This window comes from Triticum urartu, chromosome 6A, assembly GCF_056163025.1.
Source record: "Triticum urartu cultivar PI428250 chromosome 6A, HENAU_Tu73, whole genome shotgun sequence".
Classification (NCBI taxonomy): domain Eukaryota; kingdom Viridiplantae; phylum Streptophyta; class Magnoliopsida; order Poales; family Poaceae; genus Triticum; species Triticum urartu.
Genome location: NC_141878.1, coordinates 6858839 through 6878223, shown reverse-complemented (window position 1 = coordinate 6878223; position 19385 = coordinate 6858839). Strand labels below are relative to the sequence as shown.

The window sequence follows — 19385 nt, the reverse complement described above, 5'->3', positions numbered from 1 at the left end:
CACCGCATACCGGGCATGCGTTCAGATCCTTGTATGCACCGCGGTAGAGGATGCAGTCATTAGGGCATGCATGTATCTTCTCCACCTCCAATCCTAGAGGGCATACGACCTTCTTTGCTGCGTATGTACTGTCGGGCAATTCGTTATCCTTTGGAAGCTTCTTCTTCAATATTTTCAGTAGCTTCTCAAATCCTTTGTCAGCCACAGCATTCTCTGCCTTCCACTGCATCAATTCCAGTACGGTACCGAGCTTTGTGTTGCCATCTTCGCAATTGGGGTATAACCTTTTTTTGTGATCCTCTAACATGCGATCGAACTTCAGCTTCTCATGTTGACTAATGCATTGCGTCCTTGCATCGACAATGACCCAGAGGAGATCATCATCATTGGGCACATCGTCTGGTTCCTCTTGATCTTCAGCAGCTTCACCCATGGCAGCATCATTGGGCACATCGTCTGGTTCCTCTTGATCTTCACCAGCTCCCCCCGTTGCAGCATCACCGTATTCAGGGGGCACATAGTTGTCATCGTACTCTTCTTCTTCGTCGTCTTCCATCATAACCCCTATTTCTCCGTGCCTCGTCCAAACATTATAGTGTGGCATGAAACCCTTGTAAAGCAGGTGGGAGTGAAGGATTTTCCGGTTAGAGTAAGACCTCGTATTCCCACATTCAGTGCATGGACAACACATAAAACCATTCTGCTTGTTTGCCTCAGCCGCATCGAGAAACTCATGCACGCCCTTAATGTACTCGCGGGTGTGTCTGTCACCGTACATCCATTGCCGGTTCATCTGCGTGCATTATATATAATTAAGTGTCCAAATTAATAGAAGTGTACAAATCTCGAGGAAAATGGAGCTTGGAGGTCGAGCTTCGAGAGGAGAAAGCTTAAGTAGTGTGGCTCGGGCATTCCATCGAACACCTCATGTGCATAGAAGGTGAGCTAGAGCACCACAAAGCCCTCTCCCCCTCGGCCAGAAAAAACAGAGCACTGTGCTCTGCTCTTGCGCGAGGGGGTATATATAGGCACCTCATTGGTCCCGGTTGGTGGCATAAACCGGGACTAAAGGGGAGCCTTTGGTCCCGGTTCAAGCCACCAACCGGGACCAATGGTGGTGGGCCAGGAGCGAGGCCCATTGGTCCCGGTTCGTCCCACCAACCGGGACCAAAAGGTCCAGACGAACCGAGACCAATGGCCCACGTGGCCCGGCCGGCCCCCTGGGCTCACGAACCGGGACCAATGCCAACATTGATCCCGGTTCTACACTGAACCGGGACTAATGGGCTGAGCCGGCCTGGACCATAGCCCTGTTTTCTACTAGTGTAGCAAAATTAGTACCATCAAAGTAAGGACCTCTACGGTGATAATTTCCCTCGCTAGACGCCATACTCTCCTAGGTTGTGAAACCAAGGCTATGACCACCAAAAGCTATGGAGATCAAAGCAAATGGAGACCAAAGCTCTGATACCACTTGTAGGATCGAAAGTATGTCTAGAGGGGGGGGGGTGATTAGACTACTTGACCAAATAAAAACTTAACCTTTTCCCAATTTTAGTTCTTGGCAGATTTTAGCTAATTTAGGACAAGTCAAGCAATCATCACATAATTCAAGCAAGCATGCAAAGAGTATATAGGCAGCGGAAAGTAAAGCATGCAACTTGCAAGAATGTAAAGGGAAGGGTTTGGAGAATTCAAACGCTATTGGAGACACGGATGTTTTTCCCGTGGTTCGGATAGGTGGTGCTATCCTACATCCACGTTGATGGAGACTTCAACCCACGAAGGGTAACGGTTGCACAAGTCCACACAGGGCTCCACCCAAGGGTAACGGTTACGCGAGTACACACAGGGCTCCACCCACGAAGGGTCCACGAAGAAGCAACCACCCACAAAGGGTCCATGAAGAAGCAACCTTGTCTATCCCACCATGGCCATCGCCCACACAGGACTTGGCTCACTAGCGGTAGATCTTCACGAAGTAGGCGATCTCCTTGCCCTTACAAACTCCTTGGTTCAACTCCACAATCTTGTCGGAGGCTCCCAAGTGACACCTAGCCAATCTAGGAGACACCACTCTCCAAGAAGTAACAAATGGTGTGTAGGTAATGAACTCCTTGCTCTTGTGCTTCAAATGATAGTCTCCCCAACACTCAACTCTCTCTCATAGGATTTGGATTTTGTGGAAAGAAGATTTGAGTGGAAAGCAACTTGGAGAGGCTAGAGATCAAGATTCATATGGTAGGAATGGAATATCTTGGTCTCAACACATGAGTAGGTGGTTCTCTCTCAGAACATATGAGTTGGAATGGTGTGTGTGTGTTCTGATGGCTCTCTCTTCGAATGAGAAGGAGGTGGAGGGGTATATATAGCCTCCACACAAAATCCAACCATTACACAGTTTTCCAATCTCGGTGGAACCGAATCAATAAACTCGGTCGGACAGAAAATGTAAACCTAGTGACCGTTAGAGATTTTCGGTGGGACTGACATGCAACTCGGTAGGACCGATATGGTTAGGGTTTGGGCATAACGTAATCTCGGTGAGACCGATTATGCAAACTCGGTGAGACCGAATTAGGTAATTAGCTAACCAGAGAGATGGTCAGGCAAACTTGGTGGGACCGATTTGCTCTTTCGGTGAGACCGAGTGGAACTCGGTGAGACCGAAAAGTTACAAAGGGGAAACACTGAGTTTACATTGCAATCTCGGTGGGACCGATTCGCTCTTTCGGTGAGACCGAAAAGTTACGAAAGGGAAACAGAGAGTTTGCAACCCCATCTCGGTGAGACCGAGATCCTTATCGGTAGAACCGAATTGCTAGGGTTTTGGCAGTGGCTAATGACAAGTGAAACTCAGTGGCGCCGGATAGGAAGAATCGGTAAGACCGAGTTTGGCTTAGGGTTTAGGTCATATGTGGATATGGGAAAGTAGTTGAGGGTTTTGGAGCATATCACTAAGCACATGAAGCAAGAGGCTCATTAAGCAACACCTCATCCCTCCTTGATAGTATTGGCTTTTCCTAAAGACTCAATGTGATCTTGGATCACTAAAATATAAAATGAAGAGTCTTGAGCTTTTGAGCTTGAGCCAATCCTTTGTCCTTAGCATTTTGAGGGTTCCACTTTCACATCCATGCCATGACAATCATTGAGCTTTCCTGAAATAATCATCTTGGAATAGCATTAGCTCAATGAGCTATATGTTGTTATGAATTACCAAAACCACCTAGGGATAGTTGCACTTTCACATGCCTCCAAAGCAGTATAAAGGTCCTGCCAGCTACGCTCTTACGAAAGAAGAGAAAGAAATCTTCTTTGAATGCCTGCTCAGTATGAAGGTCACGACTGGCTTCTCGTCGAATATAAAGGGAATAATAAATATGCCAGAGAAAAAGTTTCAGAACCTAAAGTCTCATGACTGCCACGTGATTATGACGCAACTGCTTCCGGTTGCAGTGAGGGGGCTTCTACCGGAAAACGTCCGATTAGCCATTGTGAAGCTATGTGCATTTCTCAATGCAATCTCTCAAAAGGTGATCGATCCAGAAATCGTACCAAGGCTAAGGAGTGATGTGGCGCAATGTCTTGTCAGTTTCGAGCTGGTGTTCCCACCATCTTTCTTCAATATCATGACGAACGTCCTAGTTCATCTAGTCGAGGGTCGTTAAGGGGTCAAGGGTCGAGGGTTTCAGGGTTGAGGGTTCGTGGGTTCTATAGGGTCGAGGGTCGAGGGTTCCAGGGTCGTCTAGGGGTCGAGGGTTCCAGGGTCGTCGAGGGTTCGAGGGGTCGAGGATCGCCGAGGGGTCGAGAGAGGTTTCCTAGTGTCAAAGTATTGAAGAAATCCATGGCTTCATCATTAGCCGGAAGTAACTAGGGCATGACGAAGTCCTCCAAAATTATTTTGGAATGGTGTCCCGGATAGGATAATTTGCCTTTTTGTATGAATTTCAGCAAAGGCCTTCCAAATAACGATATTTGGAAGGTTCTTGCTGAACTTTGTACCAAAAAGCGAATTATCCTATCTAGGACTCCGTTCCAAAATAATTTTGGAGAGCTTCGTACCATCATGAACATGTTACTTTCGCCTAATGATGAAGACATGGTTTTGTTGAATCCTTTGACACTACGCAACCTCCCGACCCCTCGGCGATCCTCTTGAACATGAGAGGAAGAAGAGGATCGCCGAGGGGTCGAGGGTTCCAGGGTCGTCGAGGGTTCGAGGGGTCGAGGATCACCGAGGGGTCGAGAGAGGTTTCCTAGTGTCAAAGTATTGAAGAAATCCATGGCTTCATCATTAGCCAGAAGTAACCAGGGCATGACGAAGTCCTCCAAAATTATTTTGGAATGGTGTCCCAGATAGGATAATTTGCCTTCTTGTATGAATTTCAGCAAAGGCCTTCCAAATAACGATATTCGGAAGGTTCTTTCTGAACTTTGTACCAAAAAGCGAATTATCCTATCTAGGACTCCGTTCCAAAATAACTTTGGAGAGCTTCGTACCATCATGCACATGTTACTTTCGCCTAATGATGAAGACATGGTTTTGTTGAATCCTTTGACACTAGGCAACCTCCCGACCCCTCGGCGATGCTCTCGAACATGAGAGGAAGAAGAGGATAAAAAAAGAAGAGGAAGAAGAAAAAAAGAGGAGAAGAAAGAATAGAGGAGTTCTTCTCCTCTATTCTTTCTTCTCCTCTTTTTTTTCTTCTTCTTCCTATTTTTTTTATCGGGAACGAGGGTCGTCGAGGGACATAGCTGTAGTGTCGTCGTTGTCGATATATACCCCCTCCCGATAGCTTACTATGATTAGGTAGCTAGTTCTACGTTTGGCACTAATATATCCATCTGTCATGTTTGAATAATAATTGCCATGTTGTAAATATTTGTACAAACTATGGACACCGCCCTAGACGAAGCAACAAAAGAAGCGTTGTTGAGGGACATAATCGCAGAAGGAAGTGATGCCATCTCGTTGTTTCTCAACGAAACCGATGGTCTGGAAGGAGAGGGTGAACAAGCTGGCTATGGTGACCTAATGCCGGTGCAAGAAGAAGAACATGAGGACGGCTCCGGTGACCCAATGCCGGTGCAAGAAGGAGACCGTGATGACGGCTCCGGTGACCGAACCGAGTCCGGCCAGGTATATATATTAGTCAAGCCTGTGCTGACTAGCTGATTGATGCATTCATTGTTTTGGTATGTACACATATTAATTAAGTCTTTGTTCTTTTTTCTAGCCCTCCGGATTGAGCACAACTTCGGTAAAGAGACGAGGCCCGAAGAAAAAGTTGAGCTCGGATGAAAAGTTTGAGATCATAGCAATCGCGCCCGACGGCCAACCGATTGAACCCCTCCGAACAAAGAGCACATTTGTTGCTCAGTGCGGGGTTCTGGTTAGGGACAAGATCCCAATAAGCATCCAGCAATGGTTTAAGCCGGCTACAGAAGACCCTGAGGTGTCTTATGTCAATGATATGCTGAAAAATGATCTTTGGACTGAGCTGAAGTCAAATTTCACCCTACCGCCAGAGGATAATCCAGAGAACCCAGTTAAAGAGAAATTAATCAAGTCTTTTGCTCTTAAGAGGATGGCAAAACTATTCGGGAGGTGGAAGAAAGAGCTAAATAAGTTTGTCAAAAATAATGAGACACCAGAATTCAAGGGCAGATATGAGAAGATCAGAGATCACTGGCCCGCATTTGTGGCCCACAAGACATCTGAAAAGAGTAAGAAGATGTCGGCGACAAACAAGCAAAATGCTGTGAAGAAGATGCTTCACCATCGCACGGGGTCAGGTGGCTACCTCGTAGCCCGGCCTAAGTGGGCCAATACTGAGAATGATCTGGTTGATAAAGGGATCGAACCAGAGACAATTAGCTGGCCAGACCGTTGCCGGACTTGGTTCTTCGGGGCTGGCGGAACCTTGGACCCTGTAACAGGGAAGTGCATTTGGACGAACGATCAAATGGACATACCAGTCAGGAAGCTTAAGCAGTATATTGAAGCAGCACAGCAAGGGAAGTTCTTTCCAGACAAAGAGAACGACGAGCTCACAATGGCCCTCGGGAATCCTGAGCACCCTGGACGGACACGAGGCACGCCAGGCTCCATTCCGTGAAAGGTTGGGTTTCTGGACGCAGGCGGTTACAAATCCCATGAGAGGAGGAAAAAAGTGCAGCAGACCCAAATGCAAGCGCTGCAAGCAAGGGTAGACGCGATAGAGGAACGAGAAGCAAATCGTAGCAAACGTACTGCCGAAGCCTCCCCCGAAGCTACCCCGCCATCTCAGCGCAGAAGCAGCGTGGCTTCCACCGAGCTGCTTCAGCCGGAGCATGCCTTGATGGCTCCTGCCAGCTATCCCGTGGATGCTATCACGGAGTCTCAAAATTGCCATCTTATGACGCAATGGATGAATTTGAAGGTCAAGGCGGCTGTTGGCTCTATTTATCCTACTGAACCCGGCGCAACTTTTCACTGCCGGCCGATTCTAGAAGGATATGCTAGGGTGATGATGGATGAGATAACGGAGGTATTTGAGGACCTCCAGCTTGACCACCCTACCGGTGAAGGGGAGACTCGGCTGGGGTCTGCTCTGAAGACTCCATGCCTATGGCGGAAGGAGCTCATCAACCTTCTGAACTGGACGCCTCCGCCTCCTCCTCCTCCTCCGGTGAGTCAGGGCACTCCGCCTCCTCCACCGCCTCCTCCTCCGGCGAGTGACGATCAGGGCCCTCGGCCGGCTCCTTCTCCGGCGCGTGGCGGCACTCCGCCTCCTTCTCCGCCAGCGCCGACGTGCCCGAGCAGCCAGCCTCCTCCTTCTCCGCCTCGTCAGCAAGGGTGGAAGAGACCTGCCGCCGCTCCAGCTGCTCCGGCGCGTCGTAGTCCTTCTCCTCCGCCTCGTAAGCAAGTAAAGAAGACAACCGCTCCGTCTGCTCGGTCGGCGTCTAGCAGTACAACCAGAGGCGGGAGGACATACAGATTCGGTCCTTCTCTGAAGACTCCAGAGAAGTTACCATATGAGAGGACCCCGGAGGAGAACTCCGAGATCGCGCGAACCGAAGTTTATGACTGGTTTCAAGGGTTGAGAGCAAAGAGACATCCACCTCCGTAGGAGAAGGTAGATCCGGTGAAAGTGAAGCGCACTCTGGCTGCCCTGGCAAAACCATCCAAGTCTCCGCCGAAAGGCAACTATGAGCGCATTATTGCAAAGACATGGGCCAAAGCAGAGCGGTCGGGAAGTACAGTCAGTGATCAAAGGCTGAAAGAACAACGAGCAGCTGGGAAACAAATTGCCCAGCTCGGCGAACAAGCGAAGCAATCGTGCCCCCCCCCTCAAGGTGCCTAGCGACATCATCGATCCGAGGATGGTGCCCGGTTATGGCAATGTTGACGATTACCTGCCCGACGATGTACATTATGATACCATGGAGGTGCAGATACACAGATACGAGTACGGGAAGCCTCTCGTCAAAGATGAAAAATCTTTAACAACGATGATGCGAAGATTACATGATTGGTACTTGAAAATCTGCAGAGAGTCTGGGGGGAGGAGTACTTTGTATGCGAGAGTTAAACCGGAGCATGACCTCGTTGGAATTGAACTGTTGCCTATTCCATTTGAGGAGTTCTATCAGTTTTTCAATCAATTGGCCCTCGATAAAACAACGATCACCTGCTACTGTCTGTAAGTACTACTACTTCTGTCATTAAGTCTCTCTCTATATAGCTCATCTCTTTCATTGCATGTATTTATAATTATCCTCACTATATTATGCATAATGAAGATCGCCGAATTGAAGAAAAGACAAATCGGTGATATTGGGTTCGTTAACACATATCTCATAGATGCAACTGAGGTTCAACATCGTCCCGGAGATACCGAGGCCAACTTGCTACGATCATTCAAAAAAATGAAAACAAAGATATAATACTCTTTCCTTACAACTTCAAGTGAGTGTTACTGTCTTGTGCATATTCGGTTTCCCTTATATATTAGTCCAGGTTATAGTAATGTAATTGATGAGTTATGCACGCGTGTGCAGTTTCCACTATATTCTCCTAGAGATTAGGCTTGAGCAGGGAGTAGTAACCGTCTTGGACTCTAAACGAAAAGATCCCCAGGAGTATGCGGACATGACTGAAATCCTCAAGAAGTAAGTTAAATCGATCATTATCCACCATATCAGCAACTTTGTTCATTTCCTGATATCAAGTAATTGTTTTCTTTGTCCGGCAGGGTTTGGAGAAAATTCACCAGAATAGTTCCGGGACTGCCGAAGGAGCTGGAATTTAGACACCCGAAAGTAAGTACTATAGTAGCATGTTCCGCGCATCTCCTAGTGATTCAAGCGCTAGTTTCATCAATACCATTTAGCATTCTTGCTTATCAGTTTGATTGACCTCTATTTCTTGTAAAGTGGTTGTGGCAGGAAAAAGGGAATGATTTCAGTGGATACTACGTCTGCGAGTCCATCCGCCACACGACCTGTGAGCGGGGCGGGTACTCTGACGAACAATATGAAGTACGTAAATAACAACATTCACAATTTTATTTTATTACCATCATTTGTATTGAGTTTCATTCATTCATACATATATGTATTGACCCCCTTCTTCAAATTAGATGTTTCGGAAGCGGGATGAACTCCTAGCACCAGCTCGCATGCGAGCAATTCAAGAGGAATTGGCGGCATTCTTTTTTGATCAAGTGATCGCTGAAGACGGAGAATACTATGTGGACCATGAGTCCGTATGATTATATATGTAAGAGATAATTATTGTATATATGTAGCCGGTAGTGTCGGATAGATATACGAGAACTTGTTGTTCGACCAATCTCTCGGAGAAGGAGAGGTGGTCGATATCACTTCTCTCTATATGCATATATGTTCATGACGATCTTCTGTTTCCTTCGTTTGCTTACTAGCTAACTAGCGTGTCTAGTCCTCTCTATACGTATGTATAGTACATAGCGTCGACCAAGCACGGACGTAAGAGAGGACACTTCTCTCTATTAATTATAGCTAGCTAACACAATATATGAAACACCTAAATTAACCCCCCAAAACCCCCAACCCCCCCCCCCCCTTTCAAAAAAAAAATAAAAACCCCAGCCACAGAAATGCTGACGCGTGGATGCCTATTGGTCCCGGTTGGTGCCACCAACCGGGACCAAAGGGTCTCCTGCCTGGGCTCTGCGCACTGCCCACATGGAGGCCCATCAATCCCGGTTCTGAATTGAACCGGGACTAAAGGTACAGGGCATTAGTACCGACACTTTAGTCCCGGTCCAGGAACCGGGACTAAAGGCCCTTACGAACCGGGACTATAGGCCCTTTTTCTACCAGTGTTCCCCAATGACACCACCCACGCTGTATGCACTTCTAGGGTTCGAGTAGTCAAGATGAGCAGTTTGTCCTATTCCTTCTAGTTCATGATCAATTTTGGTTGTATGTCTTTATAGCCTGGTTGTTGTTGTAGCCGTGGCGCTCCTAAGCTGCCAAGATAAGCTTCCTGGCTACAGAACAAGAAAACCTCCCAGCCAAGGGCCGCTACTAATGGAATGTGCGCCAATGGCCCCGCCATCATGATCCACCCCAATGACAACAACGGCGATGATGATGACAATGCGAACAATGCCCACCAATAATCCAACAACGAGGCCGATGATGCCGAGGAGCGCGTCAACGAGCTACGAAAGTGTGACCATGGAGAGGGAACATCTTCCTTCGGCGCTGTCGTGCAGGACCCGCCTTAGGTCACAAGGCGGGACAAGCACCGAACGGTGCTCGAGAACAAGACATACCAAACTGCTGCCCATCCTATCTCGATCACCCTAGCTCCACGCATACTAGGAAAGGCCACGGGGCTACTGCACGCAGTACAAAAACCCCGAGCCAAGCCGACATCGGCTTTGTATGTAATTTGTTATCCGAACTATAAAAAACCATCATCTCGAACTTGTGATGATCTTCATCATAACTTTTTTGTAGGCCCCCACATGGGCTCCGACCCGACCAACGTCCCAACAGGTGCTCCTCCTATGTCTCTCGACACTACCGCCGGTTCTGGAACGGGCGACATGATAGAGACGCTAGTCTCCTAGGCTTCCCTCCTTCCAAAAAGTTCAGTTTTTTCTTTGTGATAGAGTCTGAGGAGGTCAATGCCCGGAGGGAGGAGAGCTAACGAGCATGCCGATGATTTGACGCTGCTGGACGACATCCCTTAGAATAACCCACCCGCACCCAATGCGGGTGGCGAAGTCCATACCCTTGAAAATGGGGTTGCAAAGCTAGAGGTCGGGAATGAAGAATGCGTTAGGGAAGTGAGTTCCCTAGTGGAACAAGTGGAGGAGAAAAACCCACCACACCGTCTGCTCCGTACACCATTGTCGATCTAGTCTCCCAGAAGGAGCCCTCAGCCGAGGTAGTGGCTATTGAAGGCCAAACTCAACCACTCAACCACCCTTAGTCCCTAGCATATTGGCTTACGCTGTAAATGTGCAAAGGCCCGAGGCACCTTCCTCGTGGTCCGACGCCGAGTCCGATCTGTGCCAATAGTCAACAATGAAATCTTTGTTGGACCCCTTCCCGACGACGACATAGAAGGAGGCCCTGCACTACATGAAGGTGTCTTCCTTCATGATGAATGAGGTCGTCAAGCCGATGACAGATGGCTTTGCACCCATAATGAAAATAATTTTAAATGTGCATCTTTATTTTCTGCACATGCCAAACAAGCAACCCTATCAAGGGATCTGGCGTTTTTCGGCATTGATAGTATGCACACCAGGTAGGGGTGGTGTGTCGAGATCAAGGTTTTGGTTACCGAATGAAGTAATTTTACCGAGGGGGACTGATAAATGTGGTTACCACGGTTACCGAGAAATACCGACAAATACCGAGAATATTTCGAGCGAATTTTATAGTTGAATTTTGAATTCAAATAAGAAAATGAATGAATATTCAAACCAGAGACCTCTCAAAACAGGAACTAGGTTGCTACCAACATGCCATAACCAACTTTCATTGCATTAATTAGACCCTACATACCTTACTGTAAATCGAGTGTTTAAATTCAAAAATTTCAAAAAAATGGTATTTTTTGCTCGGTATGACGATTTACCGAGGGGCACGGAAATACGTGGTAACCATGGGAAATCTTGAAATTTCGACTGGTAACCAAAACCTTGGTCGAGATCACCATGATTAGACATGATACTTCATAAAGAGGAAATTCGATCTCAACCATGTCCTTCTAAAAAATTGCTCATGGAGCTCGAAGGCCTGACATTGACATAGCTCTCGTGCACCCAATGCATATATAATAACAATTTTTTTATAAAGGATGAACTTTATTGACTCAAAATAAAGCATCAAGAGGATACACACACAATGAGAACACACCCGGCCTCTGCATAATTAGGATGCACACATCCAACACCAAGACATGCACACAAAAACAAGCCGGGAAATAGCAAAGTCATATAAGACCAAAACTATGCGTAGACGAGGAAAAAGACAAAATGCCTCAAAGCGATCAGATCCGGATCGGCAAACTATAACAATGACCATATCTGCATGACAATCTCATGACACCACGCGGACGACCAAGTTCTTCAACAACAACGCCTTCAGGAAGGGAGCGGCGCTAAAGTGTCGCCGTCACCGGATCCAGGCACCCAAGGCTAGAATCTAGGCTTTCACCCTAAAGAATCAGTCCGAGCATTCCGAACAATGCCTTCAACAAGGTAACGATATAAAACATCGCCATTGTCAGGTATTCCCAACTCGGGCCAGACCTAGGCTTTCACCCCGGAGGTCGAGACCGGGTGCTCAAGTAGCACCATCATCGAAGTCATTCATGGTTGTCGCCACCACTTTTCCACGATCCCAGCAGCTACATGCAATGTGACCATCGCCGCCGAACAACCATCCCTCTGCATCAAGACTTCGTTCATAGATTGCATCTCGTCGCCGAAGTCAAACACCGGATTTGCAGAGATGAAACTCACTCTTTTGATGGCAACCGCAATCAGAAGGGCATTGGCTGCAGCTAGTCAACGGCCGTCTCTGCATGCATGTGCACATCTCAATCGGCCATTTTATGCAGCATCCATGCACCAGCCCCCGTATGCTTATCTTGATCGTACTCCTAGCCATGGTCATCAAACCAGGTCGAAAGACCGAATCATCGGCTAGCAACCAGATAGGAGGCACCAAGCCATGGACATGATCCAGACCAGAAGGCCAGCAATCACCATCGAACTAAGATCGGGAGGCCGGCAACGCACAGCGGCGACGCAGGCAGCCAGATCAGGAGGCGGCCATCAAGAAAGAATAGAAAAAAACCAGGCCAAAGATGCCCCACCACCGCCGTCCGTCGGGTGGCCGGCTTCCTCCGGCGGCGGCGAGGTGAACGGGGCTGTAAGGGAGGTCCTCCGAAGCTGGCTGCAGCGCCTCCGGAGTCGCTGGAAGCGACCCGGGAGGCTCAGATGCGTTTTTTCCGGGTAATGATGAAATCGTTTACATTGACTGTTTTAGATCATCTTTTGCCAATCCGCTTGATGGGATTGTACGAAATTGAGTGGACTTCAACCCTGTAAAATAGGAAGAAAATTTCGTGCACACCGGCTGCAAAGCCCATCCTGTGCGTACCCCTGCCCAGATTCGTCCACGTGTCCTCTCCTTACATCCGACCGCCGCAGTTCATTCCGATCCGTTCGCTCCTTCCGTCGGCTCGGGAGCGCTCGCTCGGCTCCAAATACGTGCGATCCCGGCTCCCTCACGAGGCAAGGCCGGCTGAGGCGGAGGCCCACATAGGCGGCCCTTTTGTCTCGCAGTCGCCTGGTTCCAAGCCTCCGCGTCTTTCGTCCACCGCCGTCGCCGCCGCCGCTGATGGAAGGCACGGTGTGCCCAAACCAAGGTGATTCCGTCTCCGGCGCCGGCCTATCACTCCCCCACGCGCACCTCCATCTCGCCCAGTTCAGAACTGGTGACCCCCTCCCTTGCAAGTCTGAAAGTTTGTGTTTCCTTTTGGCTCTTAGCATGCAATTAGCTCCTTCAGGTAAGAGGTTTGATTTGCTAATCGTACACGACCACATGTTAATCACATATTTTGATTAAACTGGGACGAACGAAGTGCAACCTAGCAAGCTCGTACTTGATCGGATTGTTTGATTCGCTCAGTCGAGCTACAAAATCAATTGCATCACTAGTTTCAGAGTAAAGAAAGTGTAGTTTCAGACCGAAGGGTGTTTATCTTACAGGAGGACGAACTGTACATTATTTTGCTATACGCTGACAACTATCTGACCAAACTCACATGCTAATAATTCAATGCGATTTGTGCATGTCTTTGCAGTCGTGAAAGAGAAGTTTTCAAATTGGCAAGGATTCCCCCTGGTCCAACTAGCTAAGACGGTAGAAAAGGGAACAAAGAGCAAACATGAGGTCACCTACTCATGCAGCAGTCATGCTTCGCCATCATTCTACTGGACGAAGACCCCGAAGTACACTGCTGGAACAAGACAACCGACGCCATGGAAACAACATCAATAATTCCTGATGAGTAGACTTAAAAGTAGGATTTTGAGATATTACAAATCTGGAGTAGACTTCGTGACAAATCGTGTACTAGTATATAGCTGATTGCTCTCTCTGACAATTTCCAACTATAATGTATAGTTGTACATTGTATCTTTTTTCATCTAAGATATATATGAATGAGGTGCTCGACCTCGAAGATTTAAATCAGAGGTCTGAAAATCTGAAACTATCGCAGGTGCTCGGCCTTGAAGATTTAACACTTAACACATTCTGTCACATAATCAATGCAATCTCACAGAAATGCAGAAATGATGAAAAACCATACTCAGTGTAGTACAAAATTATACCCAAACATTCTAAATGAAGACAAAATTCAGTCTACTACAGTGCATCAATTATAATTCATAGATACACCAAATGACATCAAAAAAATTGTACTCCTTATAGGCTGCCCGTAATACTAATCATCAAAACGTAACTTTCTAGCAACCGAGGACAATGTGGCATCCTGCTCAACCCCAAGTAAAAGACTTGTAAATCCTCCTTGGATAGATGGAGCAGACATTGTTGAAGGTTGCCCATACACATCATTTGCAAAGGTTAGCATTGTGGCATTAGCGTATCTGCCTTGGATCAATGGTGCAGCCATGATCGAAGATCGCCCTCGCCCATAGACATCATTTGAAAATTTTGGCATGGTATTAGTAATGTCAATACTACCAGCATTCACATCCTGTATCATAGAATATGAAATTGTTCATAAAACATGCAAGTCAAATATGAAAAGGGGATACTGACTCTGAGTCAAATGGTTTACCATCATTTCCTTCGGATCAATGCCGCCATCCCTATTTTGTACTACATTTTTTCGATTTTCTCCTAAAGTCAGACATATGAATTGAAAGAAAAGTAAAAGGATTAACAATAGAAGTATAGAATGGAAAAGGCTTGCTAGAATGGGTAGGATCGGTACCTTTCTTTTTAGCACATTTATTTTTCTTCCCTTTCTTTTTTTCGAGGGAGATGGTTGCCCGTTTACGCTTTGCGCCTTTCACCACCTGAGGAACTCTGAATGATATTGTACCATTTATTGTGTTTGTAGCACACTCAGCCGAAACTAGCGGAACCTCGCTGGATTTTTCCTCCATCTTGCTAAGATTGTTATCTGCTTCCAAGTCTAACTTATCTATAGCTTTCTCGAAATCATCAAGAAGTTGTTTTGACCGAGTACACTTCAATGCAACTGATGTAGCCTTCCTTGAGATACGTGCAGCTTGTGTTTTCAAGCTTTCCTCCTCGGATCCTTGTTTTTCAACATAAAATCCTCTTTTCGCATATTTTGTCCATCTTCCTAGTATATATTGTGGTGGCAAAATGAAAACATCACATATTGAAGACTTTGAATGCATGCTTGCACAATATACCTGCAAGATATGGATGTCATATTTCATCAAGTTGTATTACAGAGCAAATTGCATCATAAATTCTGTATATATACCTATGGATTCGAACTTTCTGCAACAACATGTAATAGTTGTGTCCGTGGTATTGAATGTAACTTTTGCTCCATGCTCGCTGTTCATATGTGTGACCATATATGTCAACACCGGACCGTCGGTTTGTAATAGTTTACAAGAGAATGAAAATTGGCTTTTGAATTCTGTTTCAAATTCTGAATACATTCGCCTTGTATATGATTCAGATGCGGTCTTTAGAAAAGGAAAATTTGGACTGTAAGCAACAGGTTTCTTTCGACGCGAACTAAAATCTGCATCCAACTCATTTTCACGAAGACTTCCAGAAACCTTCTCACATTCTACAAGGAGTTCTGAAAGACCAAGTCTCCTACGAAATCTTTGCTTGAATACATTATTCATACCTTCACTCCTTTGAGTCGAGTTCAAATCAGCTGTAAAAGAGTCACGATAGACAGCAGCCCACTTTTCCCTCAACTCATACAGCCTTTTCATCCATTCATTGTCCTCAAGGTTGTATTGATCCAACAATTCAAACCATTTTTTATTGAAGTAAAATTCTGACCTATCTTCATAGACACATTTCTTAAAATCAGGTAAAAACTTCTCAGGATGCTCATGAATTACATGCCCATGATGTTTTGCAGCATTAAGATAAATGTGCCACAAACAAAGCCGATGACTTGTATTTGGGAACACATATGCAATTGCTCCGTCCATGGCCTTGTCCTGATCAGTGAAAATAGTGCTCGGATGCTTGCCTGACATCGCTGTTAAAAATGCTTTAAAGAGCCAAACAAATGAATCGATACTCTCATTAAATATCAGCGCGGCATCAAAAATTACTGTCTGCTTGTGATGGTTGGTACCAACGAATGGAGCAAAAGGCATTTCAAACTTGTTAGTCTGAAAAGTGGTATCAAATGATACAGCATCCCCAAAACATGTGTAATCCATGATAGACTGACCATCTGCCCAAAAGAAATTAGCTATCTTGCCATCAACTTGATCTATCTGAATGGCATAAAAAATGTAGGATCCTCTCTTTGCTTATTTTTCAAGTATTCCAACAGTGTCTGTGCATCATTTGATTCTAAATACTTCTTGCGCTCGCGACCAATCTCATTATTGCAGTCCATCTTTGAGAATGGTACTTTGTCGGGTCCTCCGTAAAATGCTACCATAAAGTCATATACCTGGGATGGCTTCATCCCGGCTTCCCGTATCTGGCCACTTAGATGTCTATCTGCTTTTATAACACGTCTGTGGGACCTCAGCTTGTGCACCTTATTGGGACTAGCAAGATAATGATTGTGCTCGGTTATAAGCTTTTGCACTGTCCAAATACCATCCTTGTTGACACTAAACTGAATACGAGCCTCACAACCTGTCCTTGTAGTGTCCTTAGATGATTGGGTATCTCGATGGCCTTCGTTAAACTATATATTTTTGAGATATACTTTTATCACCTCATCGCTTTGTGTGACTTTTTCTGACACTGAACCCAACCTTGGCGGCATATGCGTTGTACATACCATAAGTGCTGTCCTCTGAATCGAAAGCCAATCCAACTTTTGGAACAATCAACGTTTGTCCAACTTTATCAATCGCCTGCCATACAATGAGTCCAGAGTTAAATTTATATTACCATAATGTGATGTGGGAAAATGTTTTTCTCATGCACTTTGTGAATTTGTTTTCCTAAGCTTACTGAAGAACACATATTAATTTTGAGCAGTCATTTGCCAAGTAATCAGTGCATAGTACAGTACTAGAGTACGATGATCTTATGCCGACTGTCTGAATAGGATATCGCTTTTCAACCCGTACCTGCATTCTTTGCTCTACACCGGCGACCCCGTCGCCCTGCTGACCTCCTTCTCCTATCATGGCGGTGGTCGTATCCTCCCGGACTCCTCCTGACATGACGTGTGGGGCCTGCAAGTTCATGGCGTGCGCACAACCATTCTCATCCGCGAGATTTATGCGGGACAAGTCGTCGGCAGTGCCACCATGGTCCATCATGGCCGCTCCCGTCCTTCTCGACGGTACTGCAGCTTCAAACTGCGGCGGCCATGAATATCCTTCTAGGCTGATGCGGCCATGCAAAGGAGAGGATGATGATGCGTTTGGGCGTGAGGCAAACATAGTTGTGCTCTCCCCTGGCGGAGTGAGTGCCGGACCAGGGTTCCCTTGGCCGCCACCAGTCTCATCTGCCATGATCAGATCGCCGCTATTCAAGGGAAGCAGATGCTATCAATCACAAGTATGCGTATCTAATTGAAAAGGCATAACGACGGGAGCTGATTGCCTGTAGTTTTTGCAGCCGAGCGGAGCCCAGGGAGCCGGGATCGCACGTATTTGGAGCCGAGCGAGCGCTCCCGAGCCGACGGAAGGAGCGAACGGATCGGAACGAACGACGACGGTCGGATGTAAGGAAGGGACACGTGGACGAATCTGGGCAGGGGTACGCACAGGATGGGCTTTGCAGCCGGTGTCCACGAAATTTTCTTCCGTAAAATATCATTATGATTTAAAGATGGATCTCCGGCTACAACTGAAAAGGCCAGGTGATGTTAGATCTGGAAGCGAATCCACGCACTTTTACGAGTGTAGCGGCCAACTCTCAGTGATCGCACCATTCAGATTGCGCGGAATTGTCATGGCTACAATGCATCAAAATTTCAGCTTGATCGGATGGTCGAAACTCTGGCAAGGCCAAGGAAGTGCATCAATTTGTAAAACTGTGGTTCTACGTGAAACAAATCCAACCCGAGTTCATATTTGTCCCCCGTGTATAGCTTAAGGGAAGTCTGATTCATGACTTTTTTTTTGTGGAGTCGTGTGCCATTTTCTCTAGAACATGCCTGCGAGATTTGAGTCTATTCTAAGGGCTCTAGACAATCGCATCTCCACCATGACGCGTCGATCTCGCTGCCCCACAAGTGTGGGCGTTAAGGGTTTGGCCACACGTCTTATGCGGTATCTAAAGAACCAGTCCACACGTCTGCGTGTGAGCAAAACAAGTAATTTTCACACGCTTTGTTTTTTGCCTCGCGATCCCTTTCACATGCCTACGTGTGGATAAAATAGATTACACCCACACGCCCGTACTCACGGTTCAGCATGCTTTGCGTGACAGTCACCACACGTCCCCGCAGTTGCCATGGTCCAGACCCTCTTCCATATTCGTTTAACTGCATTTGCCATGTTGCTGAACTACAGTTGCCATGGTTGCTCAACTGCAGTTGCCATCTCAGGTCAAGTGCCAGATGCCACTTTAGGACAACTGCAGCTGTTGCCATGTATGATCTGGTCTACTACACTTGCCATGATTTGAAAATTTGAGGAGTTACCACCTACTAACAGTAGGCAGTTGCCATGTAGCACTATAAAAAAGACATGGCAAAGAAACATGTTCGAGTAAAAGAGAGTTGCCATCTGCTTACAAGTACGCTAGGGCAGTTGCCATGTACCCTGCAAAACACATGACAACTCGAGTAAAGAGAGAGTTGACATCTGCTTACAACCACGATAGAGCAGTTGCCATGTACCCTGCAAAAACACATAGCAACTGACAACTTATGGTGTGGGAGAGGAGACGCGTGTGGGCGAACTGATAAACGCCCACACACCAGCCCCTCTGCGTGCGTGAAAACTGGCGTGTGGACGAACTGCTAAACACCCACACATGTGTGGGTGTCCAGATGAATGACCACACACCAGCCCAGTCCTACGTGGCATAAAAAAATCTGACAAAGGACTCCGATAACTGCCACACGTGTGGTATATTTGACATGCGCCCACACACCGTGTGTGGTGTGAGTAGGAGGCAGCCCACACGGGCTGTGTGGGCGGATATTAGAATTGCCCACACGTGTGGGCGCGGCTACTTCGTGCCACACGCCCACCAAGTACTACTCATCTTCACCCCGCGCTTTTGGCACGAAGCAAAAATGCCCACACTTCCTGGCACAACTACGTTAGGTACCCCGCGGGATGACGATTTAGTTGCCATCCTGGTTGGTAGATGTAGTTATCCGGGACGGCAAGTGTAGTTGTAAAAGCATGGCAACTCTATCTGTTTTGGTTAACTATAGTTGCCATGTCTAATTTATGGTAGTTGCCGCATGTAATCAAACCGTAGTTGCCGTGTGTGATTAACTACTTGCTACATATGGTCAAACAGTAGTTGCCATGTGTGTTTACCTAGTTGCCACGTGTGGTCCAACCCTAGTTGCCATGTGTGTTTATCTGGTTGCCACGTACGCGCAACTGCAGTTGCCGTCTAGCGAAAGAGCAACAAGCGAAAGAGCAACAGTTGCCATGTGTGTTTACCTAGTTGCCACGTTCGCGTAA

General features: G+C 46.8%; 1 pseudogene; it reads right to left on the bottom strand.

The window, feature by feature from the left end:
• Positions 1–14011: 14011 nt before the first annotated feature.
• On the bottom strand, positions 14012–17246 carry LOC147963053 (protein FAR1-RELATED SEQUENCE 5-like; annotated as a pseudogene).
• Between the last annotated feature and the right edge of the window lie 2139 nt (positions 17247–19385).